Source organism: Leucopleurus acutus, assembly GCF_964270905.1.
Source record: "Leucopleurus acutus genome assembly, chromosome: 5".
Classification (NCBI taxonomy): domain Eukaryota; kingdom Metazoa; phylum Chordata; class Mammalia; order Artiodactyla; family Delphinidae; genus Leucopleurus; species Leucopleurus acutus.
The window spans coordinates 121,627,785-121,643,890 of record NC_139147.1 but is presented as its reverse complement, the minus strand read 5'-3'; positions in this window follow the sequence as shown (position 1 = coordinate 121,643,890).

The following is a 16,106-nucleotide window of genomic DNA, read 5'->3' as shown; positions in this document are numbered from 1 at the left end:
TGGGCTTCTTGGACCCCTACAGTAACTTCTTTTGTGATTCTTTTTGTACATCCGCATCAAGTGATCTTGAGTATTAACAAAGAATCATAGACTGTGAAAACAGGGAGCTTAGCAACCACTTAGTCTAGTGTTTCTTAACCTGTTTCTGATCTTGAACAACTCTGAGATCCTGATGACGCTATCTTCCCAAGAACATGCTTATAGACACAATACTTGGCATGAGGTTTCGGGTGGGTGTGGGATAAACTAAACATGAAGATCTCAGATTAAAAATCCAGAGTGAATTCCCTAACCTGGACAGACTGTTGCCTAGGAGAGGCCTGGGGGAACAAAGGGATACTGTGTTTCCTCCTCCTTCATTGTTCTCTGCTAGCGCCTGTCACCCTGCTCCGCCCTCAGGGAAAGGAGCAAGTGGCTGCGGGCACAGAGCTCAGAAACTCTGAAAGTCCCTTTGCTAGTGGGTCGGTTCATTGTTCTGGATTCAGAGGCCACTGCTGCTCTGAGCTCCATCACCTGATGGCCTTGGTCTGCCTCTGGCTTAGATTCTGGGCTTGGCCCAGAGGTGGCCACTGAGGCTTTCTCCCAGGCGCATTCCCCACCACTGTCTCTCCTTACCCTTTCTCCCCTGGCAGCAGGCCCAGAGTTACAACTTGCACCAGTCTCCCAGGCTCTTGAGAAACGTGGGTGCAGTTACTCAGGGCTGGATCAGAAAGCGTGTGAGGCCAGCATTCCCTGTGACTCCCTGAAGGGAAATGGATGGTGCTTCAAGGCTGAGTCCAGGGACCTCACTCGATGCCCTCCTCCCTCCAAGGAAACAAATCACTGTCCTTCCCTCCTAGGGTGACCACCTGTCCCTATTTGCCAGGGACTGAGGAATTTCTTGAAACACAGGACATTCAATGCTAAAACCAGAACAGTCCTCCTCACCACTCAGGGACTCTTGGGGTCCACAGGTGACTTCCTTTGGGATGCTGGCTGCTTCATGTTTAGGTGTCAGACACTGCTTTTAGACAGTGAGCTCCCTGAGGACAGAAACAGGGCCTTAGTCATTTTTCCTCCAAGAGGCACAAAGTAACTGCTGAATGCCTAAATGAACAAACAAGTTAACGTTTGCAAGTCCTTATCAGACCTTACCTTCTGCCTGACGTGGCCACAGGACACAGAGGGCAGTGAACCCTTCCTAACGTCTGCTTTCATCTGGGCTTGTCGTCATCTGACCACCGATGCAACCCTTCTGATGTGGAAGGGAGGTCAGGCTGCCTGCCCTGAGCCTGGCGCCTGGAACATCAGGACTGAGCCCCAGATCCCCACGTGAGCGTCAAACCACATCCTTTCTTTTCACCCTTATTTCATGAGCTCAGCTGAACTTGGGTTGGACTCCCTCTTCGGCTTCCTGCTCTGTATCTCCACTCCTGACTGCATCTGCAGCCCTGGCCTCAACACAGGGGTAGACTTACCGTAGTATGTCTTCATGTCCCCCACTTCGCATGGGCTCCTACCGAGGCCCTGAGCAGAGCCCTAGCAAACTGTTCAGCATCCTGTGCTTTATGGCATTTGCAAAAGTGGATTCTTTCTGTATTATTTTCCTAAAGTGGGCCCTCCAAATTGTACAAACTTCGATTCCCACAGGACCATAATCCTCCCACCAGGAGGGATAGCGGGCAGGGGAGGGATAAATTGGGAGATTGGGATTGACATATACACACTACTATATATATATAATAGATAACCGATAAGGACCTACTGTATAGCACAGGGAACTCTACTCAGTACTCTATAATGATCTATATGGGAAAAGAATCTTAAAAAAAGGGTGGATATATGTATATGTATGAATGATTCACATTATTGTACACCTGAAACTAGCACAACATTGTAAATCGACTCTACTCCAATAAAAATTCAAAAAACCCCAAACACCATAGCCCTCCCCACCTTTCTATAGTCCTCAAAGCCAGGAGGACTTCCTCTCTGGATCCCAGTGTGGTGGTCTGGAATGCCGTCGGCATGCACTCTGAGTAACATAGTCCCCAGTTCACCGTTCAGAACCGCCTGAATACTGTCATCAGCTGATGAAGTCTGTCCTCCCTACACAGCTCTGTGTAATCATGGTTATAAGCCCTGGCCTCCTCCATCCGGGCCAACTTAAGATCCAGACCCTGCCCATTTCTCACCATTGTTCTGCTGAGGTCCTTTCCAGAGCCACACCTGCCACACCTGCCCTGGTATTTGCTCCTCTCCATGCCCTTCTGAGGCATCCAGTGTCAGAAACATGAGCTGGCTCGTTGCTCCGTGTCTTAACTTCTCCCCTCCTGAAATGGATTAAGTGACAGGAAATCTTTTCCTCCACTCACCTGTCTGTATACATTGTGGGAGGGGAAGAAGCCTTATGTGACCAGGTTTCTCATGTTTGTGAACACCCAGAGGCTGGAAAGTTCTGAAGAGAGGCCATGGCTTAAAAGGAGCATCCTAGGGCTTCCCTGGTGGCGCAGTGGTTGAGAGTCCGCTTGCCGATGCAGGGAACACGGGTTCGTGCCCCGGTCCGGGAAGATCCCACATGCCGCGGAGCGGCTGGGCCCGTGAGCCATGGCCGCTGAGCCTGCGTGTCCAGAGCCTGTGCTCCGCAACGGGAGAGGCCACAACAGTGAGAGGCCCACGTACCGCAAAAACAAAACAAAACAAAACAAAACAAAAGCATTCTACCTCCCTCCTCGTCCCAATCATCCTGTTTCACTTGTGGTCAGAAGCCTTTATTCAACTAGGGAGATTATAAAGTCTCAAATGGATGAGTTCTGTGAGTTAAGATTTAAACCACATTAGAGAATGGCTGAAAACACTTTTGAATACATGGATACAAATAAAACTTTGTTTTTTGAGGAAAAATTTTGAATTTTTGTAGAAGGCAATTTTAAATCCAAAATAAAGAATGGTACTGTGGAAGAAAATGTAGAAAAGTAACTGTTACTACTTTTGAGGTAAGTTTTCAAAAATACAGGTTTCTGTCTTGGCCTTTTGGCTAAGAATAAGACAGAATAAAGAAGGAAACATCTCCTTACATATTGCTTAGCCTCTGTTGGCATTATTTTTTCCCCAGATCCCACAGGATTCTTGAAGTCATACTTATTGAGATGCACAGTTTTATGACTTCTGACAAACATATGCAGCCCTGAAACCATCACCACCACCATTAATATAGAAAATATCTCCATCACTCTAAAAAGTCCCTTTTGCACACAGTACTCTGAATCCTTTACTATGAGCATAAGGTGATGTCATCTGCATACGTAACTCAGAACTCTTGAATTTAGCAGATTGATCTCAGTAATTTGAGATGCAACCCATCCCAAAAAGAAGTTGCCCGTTGCAGACTGACTGTAAATGAGCTTGGTCCTCGTGACATGTGGGCCAGACTGTGGACTTGGGGTTTTCACCAAATGACATGCTTACATAAAGCTAAGTGTAATAGCTTGACACTTCCTGGTTCCTTTATATGTTTTGAGTAATCCACACTACTTGAAGTGATTCTAAGCAATGAGAACATTCAGTTGGCAAGCTTACATTTTATCCTGTCAAGGAAGGAAAAGCCCTGTTTTGAAATACAGTTACTACAGGTTGTATTTCACAAATTGTAGCTCTAGATAGTGTGCCTTAATAATCTCTGTTATGCTTTATTAATAAGATAGATCCTTTAACTATAAAGGAGATGAAACTCAGAATAAAATCTAATTAATTCAGAGCACAAAGTAAAGAAACTAGAAATAAAGAGCCATAAAAAACAGCAGATTTTAAGTTAACTGAAAAAGAATTACAGTTGACTCTCATTATTTGCAGTAGTTACTGTTCTATAAAGTTATGGCCAACACAATTGGCAAATACCGAATCATTTCTGCTGGAGGAAATACAGGGTTAGGCTCCTGCAGCCTCTGGTCACATTTCCAACGACTGATCAGTACATAACCTTGTTCAATATGTGTTTCTATTTAAAAACATGTTACTTAATATATATTGTTGATTCATCAACATTGAACTTAGAGCTGACAGCGCTATAATTTATGCCTGAGTGAAGCTTATCTAACACATGTATTCTCCCTGCAGGGCACATCGTGGCCTTCCTGGGCTTAGAAACACTTCAGAGCATTTCGGTACTATGCCGGGGCCATTTTAAACACAAAATCACCAACAAAAAGCACAAGCATGTGAAAAATGCGGCACTAAATAGACAGTAGAAAGGACATCTGTTTACAGTATGAAGGCTGAAAGAAGAAGGCAGAATGTCATCTTATCTGAGCTCAGCTGAGAATGTGCACATCTCTCTGTCTCTCTAAGTCTCCGTATTTAGATTTAGCAACATGTAGATCAATTTATTTTCCCAGCATTGCCTTTCATATCTCATTCAATTTCCATCTTTCTAAGCCAGTTTCCTTTCTCTCAGATGATACAAGTAAGTAGTTCTTTTCAGTGAGGATCCTTGGGGAGTGAACTTCCCCAGTTTTTGAATATCTACACATATATCTTCACTTTTTTTTTTTTTTTTTTGCGGTACGCAGGCCTCTCACTGTTGTGGCCTCTCCCATTGCGGAGCACAAGCTCTGGACGTGCAGGCTCAGTGGCCATGGCTCACGGGCCCAGCCGCTCCGCGGCATGTGGGATCTTCCCAGACCGGGGCACGAACCCGCGTCCCCTGCACCGGCAGGCAGACTCTCAACCACTGCGCCACCAGGGAAGCCCCCTATCTTCACTTTTAAAAGATAGTTTGACATGGTAGAGAATACTAGTGTACAGCTTTTCCTTTTGCACTTTGAAAATATTGTTCCATTGGCTTCTAGCTGTAATTACTAATGAGAAGTCTGCTCCAGTCTAATTCTCATTCTTTTGTGGGTACTCTTGTCTTTTCTCTCATGTGCCTTTAAGATTTTCTATTCAGATTCAGTGTTCTGGTCTTCACAGGTGTGGTCTTCTTTTTAGATTATCCTTCAGACTGAAGACCTGGGTCTTCAGTTCTGGAAAATGCTTTGTACACGTTGCCTCCTCCTAGCCTCCCTAGTTTCTCCTATTAGATATTTGATTAAAAAAATGATTTTGACACAGTTTCAGACTTACAGAAAAGTTACAAGATAGCACAAAGAATTGCTATATAGCCTTTACCCAGATTTCCCAAACGCTAACATTTTACCACATTAAGTTTATCTTTTTCTATTTATCTATTTACCTGTATGTTTTTCTGAACTATTTGAAAGTAAGTTGCTGGCATGATGCCCATTTGCTCCAAAATACTTGAGTCAGAACTTCCTAAAAACAAGTATATTCTCTTGTATAATCATCATACACAATCCTGTTAGCTAATCTAGAGTTCTTATTCAGATTTCACTGATGGTCACAACAGTGTCTCTTACAGAAAAAGAAAATCCCAGATTGTGTGCTGCATTCAGTGTCATGTTTCTTAGTCTCCTTTCACTTGGCACCATTGCTCAGTCTTTGTCTTTAGTGACAATGACATTTTTGAAAAGTACAGGCTACTCTTTTTGTAGAATGTCCCTCATTTTTTTTTTTTTTTTTTTTTGCGGTACACGGGCCTCTCACTGTTGTGGCCTCTCCCGTTGCGGAGCACAGGCTCCGGACGCGCAGGCTCAGCGGTCATGGCTCACGGGCCCAGACGCTCCGCGGCATGTGGGATGGGGCACGAACCCGTGTCCCCTACATCAGCAGGCGGACTCTCAACCACTGCGCCACCAGGGAAGCCCTAGAACGTCCCTCCTTTTAAGTTTGACTGATGTTTCTTCTTGATTAGATTCAGGTGGTTATGCACTTCGGGCCAGAACAGCACAAAAGCAACGCTCTTCTTAGCAGGGCTGGGCCTTGGATGAGGCAAAGGAGGTACCCAATGCACAAAAGTTAAGGAGATATTCATTCTCAGCTAGTACAGGGTAAGCTACAAATGCCTTGCTTGCCTCAACCGAGTACCTGCCCTGCTTCTCAGTACATCATCTTAGGAGGTATATGGTATCTATTATTTCAGTATGATGTCTGTTGGTCACTTGATTAAGGTGGTGTCAGCCAGATTTCTTCACTGTGCAGATACTGTAATTCTTTTTGTAATTAATAAATGTCTTATAGGGAGATACTTTGAGACTATGCAAATATCCTATCACTCTTCAAAATTTCACCCAATAATTTTAGCATCTATTGATGATTCTTGCCTTAATCAATTATTAAGATGGTTGCCAAATTGTGATTTTTTTATTCCATCATTCTTTCTACATTTATTGATTTATTGATTGACATTTTTATAACACAAAAATTTGGGTTCATCAAACAACCTAAATATGTCACTATGACCTTCCTCTCCCAGATTTAGTACCAATATGTTAAATGAAACAAGTGTGCACCCTGATTCCTGAGATCAAAAGAGAAGTCCATTTTTTCTTGCCCTGTTTCTCATCTCTAAGGCAGTTCTCCAGAAAAATTTTCCTTTAGGCCAAGGAACCTCTTATTTTCTTAAAAGAGATTTTGGTATAAAGCTTAGTTGCACTCATTTTTCTAGACTAAATAAATTTTATCCTTGTTTACATGTTTTCTGTCCACCTATTTAGCACTTGAAAGAAGTCTATTGGATTGCTTTGGCCTGTTTTTCTACTTTGAGAAATTGTGGTTTCTAACTGGGTTGAATTCAGTTAGTATTTACTAGGAGTTAGTTTTCGTGTGTTCCCTGACTCTTGGGTGTTTGCAATTTGGTATGTATGTGAAAAGTTAAATCCCTCAATTGGTCATGTTGGGTATGATTTTCCTGTTTATGATACAGTTTGTCTGATGCAGGCAAAAAAAACTACCTAGAATTATAGTGGCCAAGGCCTGTTTTTTGATTAATTTTAATAGTATTAAAATTTAGCTTTCTTACTATAGCTTGATGAACGTTTGCCCACATTTAAAATATTATTTTGGAGGATTAATTAGGTTTAATTGAGGAGACTCATCATTTCTCCATTGTATTTAACATCTCCTGTTACGTTCAAGAGTAGTGTTTTTCACCAGTCAGAATGGCCATCATCAAAAAATCTACAAACAATGAATGCTGAAGAGGGTGTGGAGAAAAGGAAACCCTGTTGCACTGTTGGTGGGAATGTAAATTGATACAGCCACTATGGAGAATAGTATGGAGGTTCCTTAAAAAACTAAAAATAGAACTACCATACAACCCAGCAATCCCACTACTGGGCATATACCCTGAGAAAACCATAATTCAAAAAGAGTCATGTACCACAATGTTCATCGCAGTTCTATTTACAATAGCCAGGACATGGAAGCAACCTAAGTGTCCATCAACAGATGAATGGATAAAGAATATGTGGCACATATATACAGTGGAATATTACTCAGCCATAAAAAGGAACGAAACTGAGTTATTTGTAGTGGTGTGGATGGACCTAGAGTCTGTCATACAGAGTGAAGTAAGTCAGAAAGAGAAAAACAAATACCGTATGCTAACACATATATATGAAATCTAAAAGAAAATGGTTCTGAAGAACCTAGGGGCAGGACAGGAATAAAGATGCAGATGTAGAGAATGGACTTGAGGACACGGGGAGGGGGAAGGGTAAGCTGGGATGAAGTGAGAGAGTGGCATGGACTTATATACACTACCAAATGTAAAATAGACAGCTAGTGGGAAGCAGCCGTATAGCACATGGAAATCAGCTCGGTGCTTTGTGACCACCCAGAGGGGTGGGATAGGGAGGGTGGGAGGGAGACGCAAGAGGGAGGAGATATGGGGATATATGTATACATATAGCTGATTCACTTTGTTATAAAGCAGAAATTAACACACCATTGTAATGCAATTATACTCCAATAAAGTTGTTAAAAAAAATAGTGTTTTTGCCACCTGTTCTGATAATAGGATAATAAGGTTTGAATTTCAGTTTAATTTAATGCCTTCTAATCAGGATATTCAGTTCTTTTCTGAAAACTAGAATAATGTCATCTGAAAAGTTGATCCTTTTACGTAAACAGTGCACATATTTTGTTTAACCGTGTTTTTAAAAATATTGCATGTTGGAATAAGCAAACCTTTATCTTTTATTAAGTTAAAACTACAAACACAGGCATACCTCCTTTTATTGTTTACATTTTGAAGATATTGCATTTTTTACAGATTGAAGGTTTGTGGCAACCCCATATTGAGCACGCATATCAGCACCGTTTTTCCAACAGCATTATTATTTTTTTTAAATAAATTTATTTATTTTATTTTATTTTTGGCTGCGTTGGGTCTTTGTTGCTGCGCGCGGGCTTCCTCTAGTTGTGGCGAGCAGGGACTACTCTTCGTTGCAGTGCGCAGGCTTCTCATTGTGGTGGCTTCTCTTGTTGCAGAGCACGGGCTCTAGGCGCGCGGGCTTCAGTAGTTGTGGTGCACGGGCTTAGTTGCTCCGCGGCACGTATGTCCTCTGCATTGGCAGGTGGATTCTTAACCACTGTGCCACCAGGGAAGCCCGCAACAGCATTATTTTTAAATTAAGGTAGGTACATTGCTTTTTTAGACAGAATGCAATACTTAAGAGACTGTAGTATAGTGTAAACATAACTTGTGTATGCACTGGAAAACCATAAAATTTATGTGACGCACTTTGTTGTGATATTTGCTTTGTTGCGGTGGTTTGGATCCAAACCTGCAATATCTCTGAGGTATGCCTGTATTGAAAATAAGGGGAAATTATTTAGAAAAAAGAAAGTTGCCTTGTGGAGTTAAGATAGATTTCATGCAAAAAGACAAACAACTCAGTTTAGGAATGGGCAAAGGACTTGAATAGACATCTCTCAGAAGAAGATATACAGATGGCCAACGAGCACAGAAAATGGTGCTCACTGTCGTCTGTCATTAGGGAAATGCAAATCAAAACCACAGTGAGGGCTTCCCTGGTGGCGCAGTGGTTGAGAGTCTGCCTGCTGATGCAGGCGACGCGGGTTCGTGACCCGGTCCGGGAAGATCCCACATGCCGAGGAGCGGCTGCGCCTGTGAGCCAAGGCCGCTGAGCCATGGCCACTGAGCCTGCGCGTCCGGAGCCTGTGCTCTACAACGGGAGGGGCCACAACAGTGAGAGGCCCGCGTACCGCAAAAAAAAAAAGAAAAAAAAAAACCCACAGTGAGATACCACTTCATACCCACTAGACTGGTCATAATAAAAAGGTGGAAAATAATAAGTGTTGGTGAGCATGTAGGGAAGTTGGAATCTTTGTCCATTTCTGACAGAAATGTAAAATCCTGCAGCCACTCAGAGAATGGTTTGGAGATTCCTCAGTACATTACATACCACCCAGCAATTCCACTGTAAAGAATATACTGGGAATATACTTTAAAGAATTGAAAATAGGTGTTCAAATAAAAACTTGTACATGAATGTTTATAGCAGCACTATTCCTAATAGCCAAAAGGTGGAAACCATCCAAATGTCCATCACATGGATGAAGGAATAAACAAAATGTGGTATATCCAGACAGTGGAATAGTATTCAGCCACAGCAAAGAATGAAGTAGTGACACATGCTACAACATGGATGAGCCTTGAAAACACTGTAGTCAGTGAAAGAAACCTGACACAAAAGGTTGCTGTGCTATAATATTTCACAAGTGCTCTCTTGACCCAATTTGAAGTCATGGTGAAAATTCTCATTTCCCCTTTGTGGGCAGTTTGCTAAGCATCCACCCCAACTACTTCCCTCTGGGGCTCTGACACTCCTGGGGTATGTACAAACATTCCCAACTGCCAGAGGCTCCCAGATACCTAACAGGGGTGACCTCTTCTTCCTTAGACCTACATAATTCTTCAAAATGCCCACTTCCCAGGTAGCCCATAAAACCAAGCTCAATCCCACCCTGCTTGTCACACCTGAGCTGCCTCCTACGGCTCCGGCTTCTTGCTGCCCTGTCCCCTGCCAACCCAGTGCGTTCCTGCAAGGAAGTCTTCTCTCATTTGGAGCTGTAAGTAACAACATGTTCTGCCTTTCATCTACCCAGAGTGCCTTTGTGTTGTGTCCTGGCAACCAAAGAGTCTATAGTCGTACCTACTATCCTATAATCATAGAACAGCCACATTTTGTAGTATCCAATTTATATGAAATATCCAGAACAGGAAAATCCATAGAGACAAAAATCAGATTTGTGGGTGCTGGGGGCTTGGAGGAAGGAGAAGGGTGAGTGAAAAGTGGGGTTTCCATTTGGGCTGATGAGAAAGTTCTGCAGCTAGATACAGTGATGAGTGCACAGCATCATACGTGTACTTAATACCACTGTGTTGTACACTTTAAAATTGTTAAAGTGGTGAATTTCATCATGTGTATTTTGCCACATTTTAAAAAACTACAGAAAAACGACAAAAAAAATAAGAATCTAAGAAAAAAAGAGAGACTGCATGTATATATTTTAAAGTATGTCAATTTCCTGTGAGTGCAAGAAAGCAAAGTCTTAACTTCTCTAAGTGAGGGTACACTTTTTTTCTAAAAACAGACTGACTTTAATGGTAATAATGTGTTTATCAAAGAATAAAGAATACACACCAACAGAATGGCTCATATTAAAGATGAAGAAGACAAAGGTTGGTGGACATGTGGAATAAATTGAATTCTCACCCATTGATGGTGAAAGTACGAGTTAGTATGACCACGTCGAAAAAGTCTGACAGTTTCTTATGTAACTAAACATATGCATGTCCTATGACCCACAAATTCCATTGCTAGGTATTTACCCAATATAAATGAAAACAAATGTCTAGGACTTCCCTGGTGGCGCAGTGGTTAAGAATCCGCCTGCCAATGCAGGGGACATGGGTTCGAGCCCTGGTCCGCGAAGATCCCACATGCCGCGGAGCAACTAAGCCCGTGCGCCACAACTACTGAACCTGTGCTCTAGAGCCCAGGCTGTGCTCCGCAACAAGACAAGCCACCGCAATGAGAAGCCCGCGCACCGCAACAAAGACCCAACGTAGCCAAAAATAAATTTATTTTTTAGAAAAAGTACATTAAAAAACATATTTTAAAAAACCCAACAAATGTCTACAAAAAGCTATGTACAAGAACATTCATAGTAGCTTTATTCATAAGAACCCGAAACTGGAAACAGATCAGCTGTTCATCAGTTAGAGAATAAATCTTAAGCTATCTTCTTCACACAATGGACTACTATTCAGAAATAAAGAGAAGCAAACTACTGATCCACACAACAACATGAATGAATGCTAAAACATATTGCGTAAAAGAAACCTAGCATAAACAGTATATACTCTATACTGAATCCCTATGTTGTACACCTGAAACTAATATAATACTGTAAATCAACTATACTTCAATTTTTTTTAAAAAAAGAGTACATACTGTTTTTTTCCATTGATATGAAGTTCTAGAGCTGGCAAAATTAATTTTTGGTGAAAAAATTTCAGAACAATGGTTGCCTCTGGGCAGTTGAGGATTTATTGGGAGAGGGTGTGAGGGAATTTTGTGTGTGTAATGTTCCTGTTCTGTGCCTTGGTGATGATTTAGGTTGCATGTGTGTGTATATTTGCCAGACCTCATGGTCCACTTAAAATTTGTGCATTTCACTTTATATAAATTTTACCTGTAAAGAAACAAAAAGGCACCATAAAATGTTGACTTCTAGTTAGTGATATGCATGCTCAGGTATCTGGGGGAAGTATACTGATGTCTGCAGCTTACTTTGAAATGCATACAAAAACAAGATGGACCGGTAAATAGAAAGAGAGATGGATCGATGCATAGGTAATAACGTAAGAATAGTAGAACAGTAATGGTAGAATTTAGGTGGTGTGTATATGGATGTTCAGAAGTAATTTTTTTTTAGTGTGTTTGGAAACTTTTTATAATAAGATATAGGGGAAAAGAATAAAATATACATCGTCAAACACACCCTTATTGTTTGGAGCCTTAAAACGTGGCAAGGAAATTTTTTAAAACTAGCCAAGTACCCCAAATTCTAAGAACTGTTTCTCTTTGTCTAAAAATCTCACTGGTGACCACAAGCAGCAACAAAGCTTCATTGTCTGTCTTGACTGCGCTGACTTTTGACAGCTGGGCCAAACGTTGGGAGCCAAAGGCTTACAAGCTTCTTAGTATCAATTACTAAGCTTTAATGGTCAATTAGAGTGTGAACTGATGAAACCCTCTAATTAGGTAGAATGGATTCTTTACTGCCTGAGAGGGACCACTCTGCAGTGTCAATGTTAATTTCCCTTCCCAGCCAATACTGGACTGTGGTCTTTGTAGCCTCCTGGTTTTCCCTCTTCTCCCCTTTCACTGCTGTTGGTGTTATCGTGCTTAAGAAAGAGCACAGATCACTGCACAGTGGTGTACTCACTATGCAGTAATGGCATTCAATAGAAGATGAATGATTCACGGTACATAAAGGAAAGATTATTGGAGCAGAAGTGCGGCCACCCTAGACCTGGCTCCGCTGCTGCATAGGTGTGTGACCTTGGGCAAGTCACTTAACTCTGCTGAGCCCTCACTTTATTATCCTCTACAACAGAGGAGGCAGGCTGAGAGGTTCTCCAGGCAAGTTCCAGCCCTAAGACTCAACTGCTAAACGTAAAAAGTACTAATTTCTAAATGACATTTATCAAAATTGTAATGTTTCTCCTGTTGGCTTTTTTTTTTAATGTTTATTTATTTATTCAGCTGTGCCCGGTCTTAGTTGTGGCATGCGGGATCTTGTACTTGCAGCATGCGGGATCTTTAGTTGCAGCATGTGAACTCTTAGTTGTGGCATGTGGGATCTAGTTCCCTGATGAGGGATTGAACCTGTGCCCCTTGCATTGGGAACGCAGAGTCTTAGCCACTGGACCACAAGGGAAGTCCTTCCTGTTGGCTTTGACTGATTTTATTTTATTAGTTTTTATCTTTATCAAGGTTAAATATGTACTATGTAGATATGTAGATAGAGCCCACGCTCAACAAAGCTTATTATGAAACAATACCCCATCAATCCCCACATTTGTCCCTCCTCAGAAGCATTTAAAATCTTTTCTTTTGAATCTGCAGAAGAGTTGACAGAATAGTCTTCAGTATTCTTACCTGAATAGTCCTCATCGAAAGGGCTATTGTTGACATCTGATCACATTCCCTTCATCTTTTTCTATGCTTCCTTTATGCCAGATCATCTGAAAGTAGGAGGCAGGTACATGACACTTCACACCTAAATACAACAGTGTGTGTCTTCCAAGATTATGAACATCTCCTACATAACTGAGGCATCATTGCTGTACCTGAGAAAACTGACCCTAATTCAGTAATATCACTCATATTCAAAGAAATCCATTGAGCCATAAAGTGCCTTATAAATGTTATTTTTTCCTAACCTAGATCCAATCAAGGTTCGCACATTGTATCTGACCATTAGTTTTCTTAAATCTCTCCCAGCCCTCCCTGCCCCCAACCTCCCGTGGAGAGAACAGGTCAGTTGTCTGGCCCTGATTTATGCTGTAAATCCCACATGTCTCCCTCTACTAGAGTCAGGACAAGCATTTTTGGCAAGAATACCACACTGGAGATGTTGAGTCCTCAACAACTGGCATCACATCAAGAAGTATAGAAGGTCAGTCCTTCCCTACTACTCTTGCAACCGTTGCCAAGCTTGACTATTTGCTTAAAATAGTGACTGCCAAATCTCCACACTATGAAGGTACATTCTCCCCTTCTGTACTTAATAAGTAATCCATGGAGTGATATTTTTGAGACTGTGAGAATCCAGTTTGTGAGAATCCTAATTGAGGATTTTTTGTTTTTCTATTCACGGCATGCGGGATCCTAGTTCCCCAACCAGGGATTGAACCTGCAGCCCCTGCATTGGAAGTGTGGAGTCTTAACCACTGCACTGCTAGGGAAGTCCCTAATTTAGGATTTTTAAATTTCTAATCATTCTTTTTTTTTTTTTTTTTTGCGATACGCGGGCCTCTCACTGTTATGGCCCCTCCCGTTGCGGAGCACAGGCTCCGGACGTGCAGGCGCAGCGGCCATGGCTCACGGGCCCAGCCACTCCACGGCATGTGGGATCTTCCCGGACCGGGGCACGAACCCGTGTCCCCTGCATCGGCAGGCGGACTCTCAACCACTGAGACACCAGGGAAGCCCCTAATCATTCTTGAGGTGGAGGTTTCACTAGTCAAATGTAGAATTTTCCACCTATGGACCATGAGAATAATAATAATAAGGTGTTAGGGCTGAGAAAGACGTGAGAGGTCTTCTCGGTTAATTCTTTTATTGTTTTATTTCATTTTATTGTAGGCAGTTACATTAAGTCTTCTTTTCGTATTTCCATTGGTGACATATTTTATCAGTTTGGGACATGATCTACTGACGTTCACCATGGAAGAGTACACACACATTTCCATCCGCCACCACCTATGTGCACCCTTTCTATCTTCCTAATACAGTTATAACATGCTTTTGTTTAGATGACTATTTGGCTTCCATTATTATAATCATATGTTTTAACATGGTTATTATAACCATAATCCACAGTTGACCCAGTGTATCAGTACTATGCTGTGTCTCTTCTGTTTGCCTTTCCAGATTCACTCTTCATCCTTCTCCATTCTGCTGTGTCTTGGGAGGCTGATCTGCACGGACTCCATCAAAGGGTTCCCTTGCCCCATGGTTACTCAGTTGGGTTTGACCAATAGAAAGCACCAGCAGGACACTGGAGGGAGAAACAATGAGGTCATAGTATATGTTCCCCAGCTCCTGCCCAACTAGGTGGCCATGGGTTAGTTGCTTAGTTCTACAAAAGGTCACAGCTCTTGTCAGGCAACACCCTCCGTCTCTTTGGAGTCAAGTAATGGCATGTTCTTTTTGCCTTTTTTGTCCTGGAGTGGTAACAATTGTTATGTTGTTATTAGTCTTTTTAGTTTTATTAAGTCTACCTACACCCTTACAAGTTTTTAGTGTCTTTATTAAGGTCTCCTGAATTATGCTATTTTCTGCTAGACCTAAATTATGAATATTTTCCTTTCCTGCAAAACTTTTCCATTTTCTCTGGAGTTAATATTTAATCTGATACTTCTGGTTTTCTATAAATTTATTATTAATTCAATCCAAGTACCTTTTATAATTTTCTAAATCTCCCCTTAGGATGTTCAGAAACATCAGGAATTTTCTCAGTTTCATTTTCTTAAAGCCATCTCTTCTGGGGTTTTCTAACTTTTTCCAGTTTGTACTAGTCAACCTCTAGACCTGATGGACAGCTTCCATACTGAAATCTCCGTTTGCTATCACTGAAGAAATTATCTTGTGTTAATTAGATTAGAACTTCTCTTTCCATCTGGTTTAAATCTTCAATCTTGGGTCACATTCTCACGTTGTTAGTGCATATCTTCTAATAGTTTCTTGAGAAAGGCCACTTAAAAGTTACATTATTTGGGGCTTCCCTGGCGGCGCAGTGGTTGGGAGTCCACCTGCCGATGCAGGGGACGCGGGTTTGTGCCCCGGTCCGGGAAGATCCCACATGCCGCGGAGCGGCTGGGCCCGTGAGCCATGGCCGCTGAGCCTGCGCGTCCGGAGCCTGTGCTCCGCAACGGGAGGGGCCACAACAGTGAGAGGACTGCGTACAGGAAAAAAAAAAAAAGTTACATTATTTGAGGGAATTCCATGGTGGTTCAGTGGTTAGGACTATGTGCTTTCACTGCTGAGGGTACGGGTTCAATCCTTGGTTGGGGAACTAAGATCCCACAAGCTGCACAGTGTGGCCAAAAACATAAAAAAAGTGTTACATTATTTGAGACTTTTATGTTAGAAAATGTCTTTATTATATCCTAATATTTTATCAATACTTCGGTTGAGTATAGAATTGTATGTTAGAAATTATTTCCTTTCAGTATTTTGAAGACTTTGCTTCATTATTCTCTAGCTTCTGGCACTACCTTTGAGATGTCTTAAATCATTATTACTCCTAACCCTTTGTATGTGATTTTTTTTTCTTGAAAGCTTTCAAGAGCTTCTTTGCCTCAGTATCCTAAAGTGTCATGATGATGGACCCTAGCATATGTTCATTCATTGCTGGGTAGTTGAGGAAAATTTCAATCTGAGGTGGTTGCCAGGGGTTGAAATTGA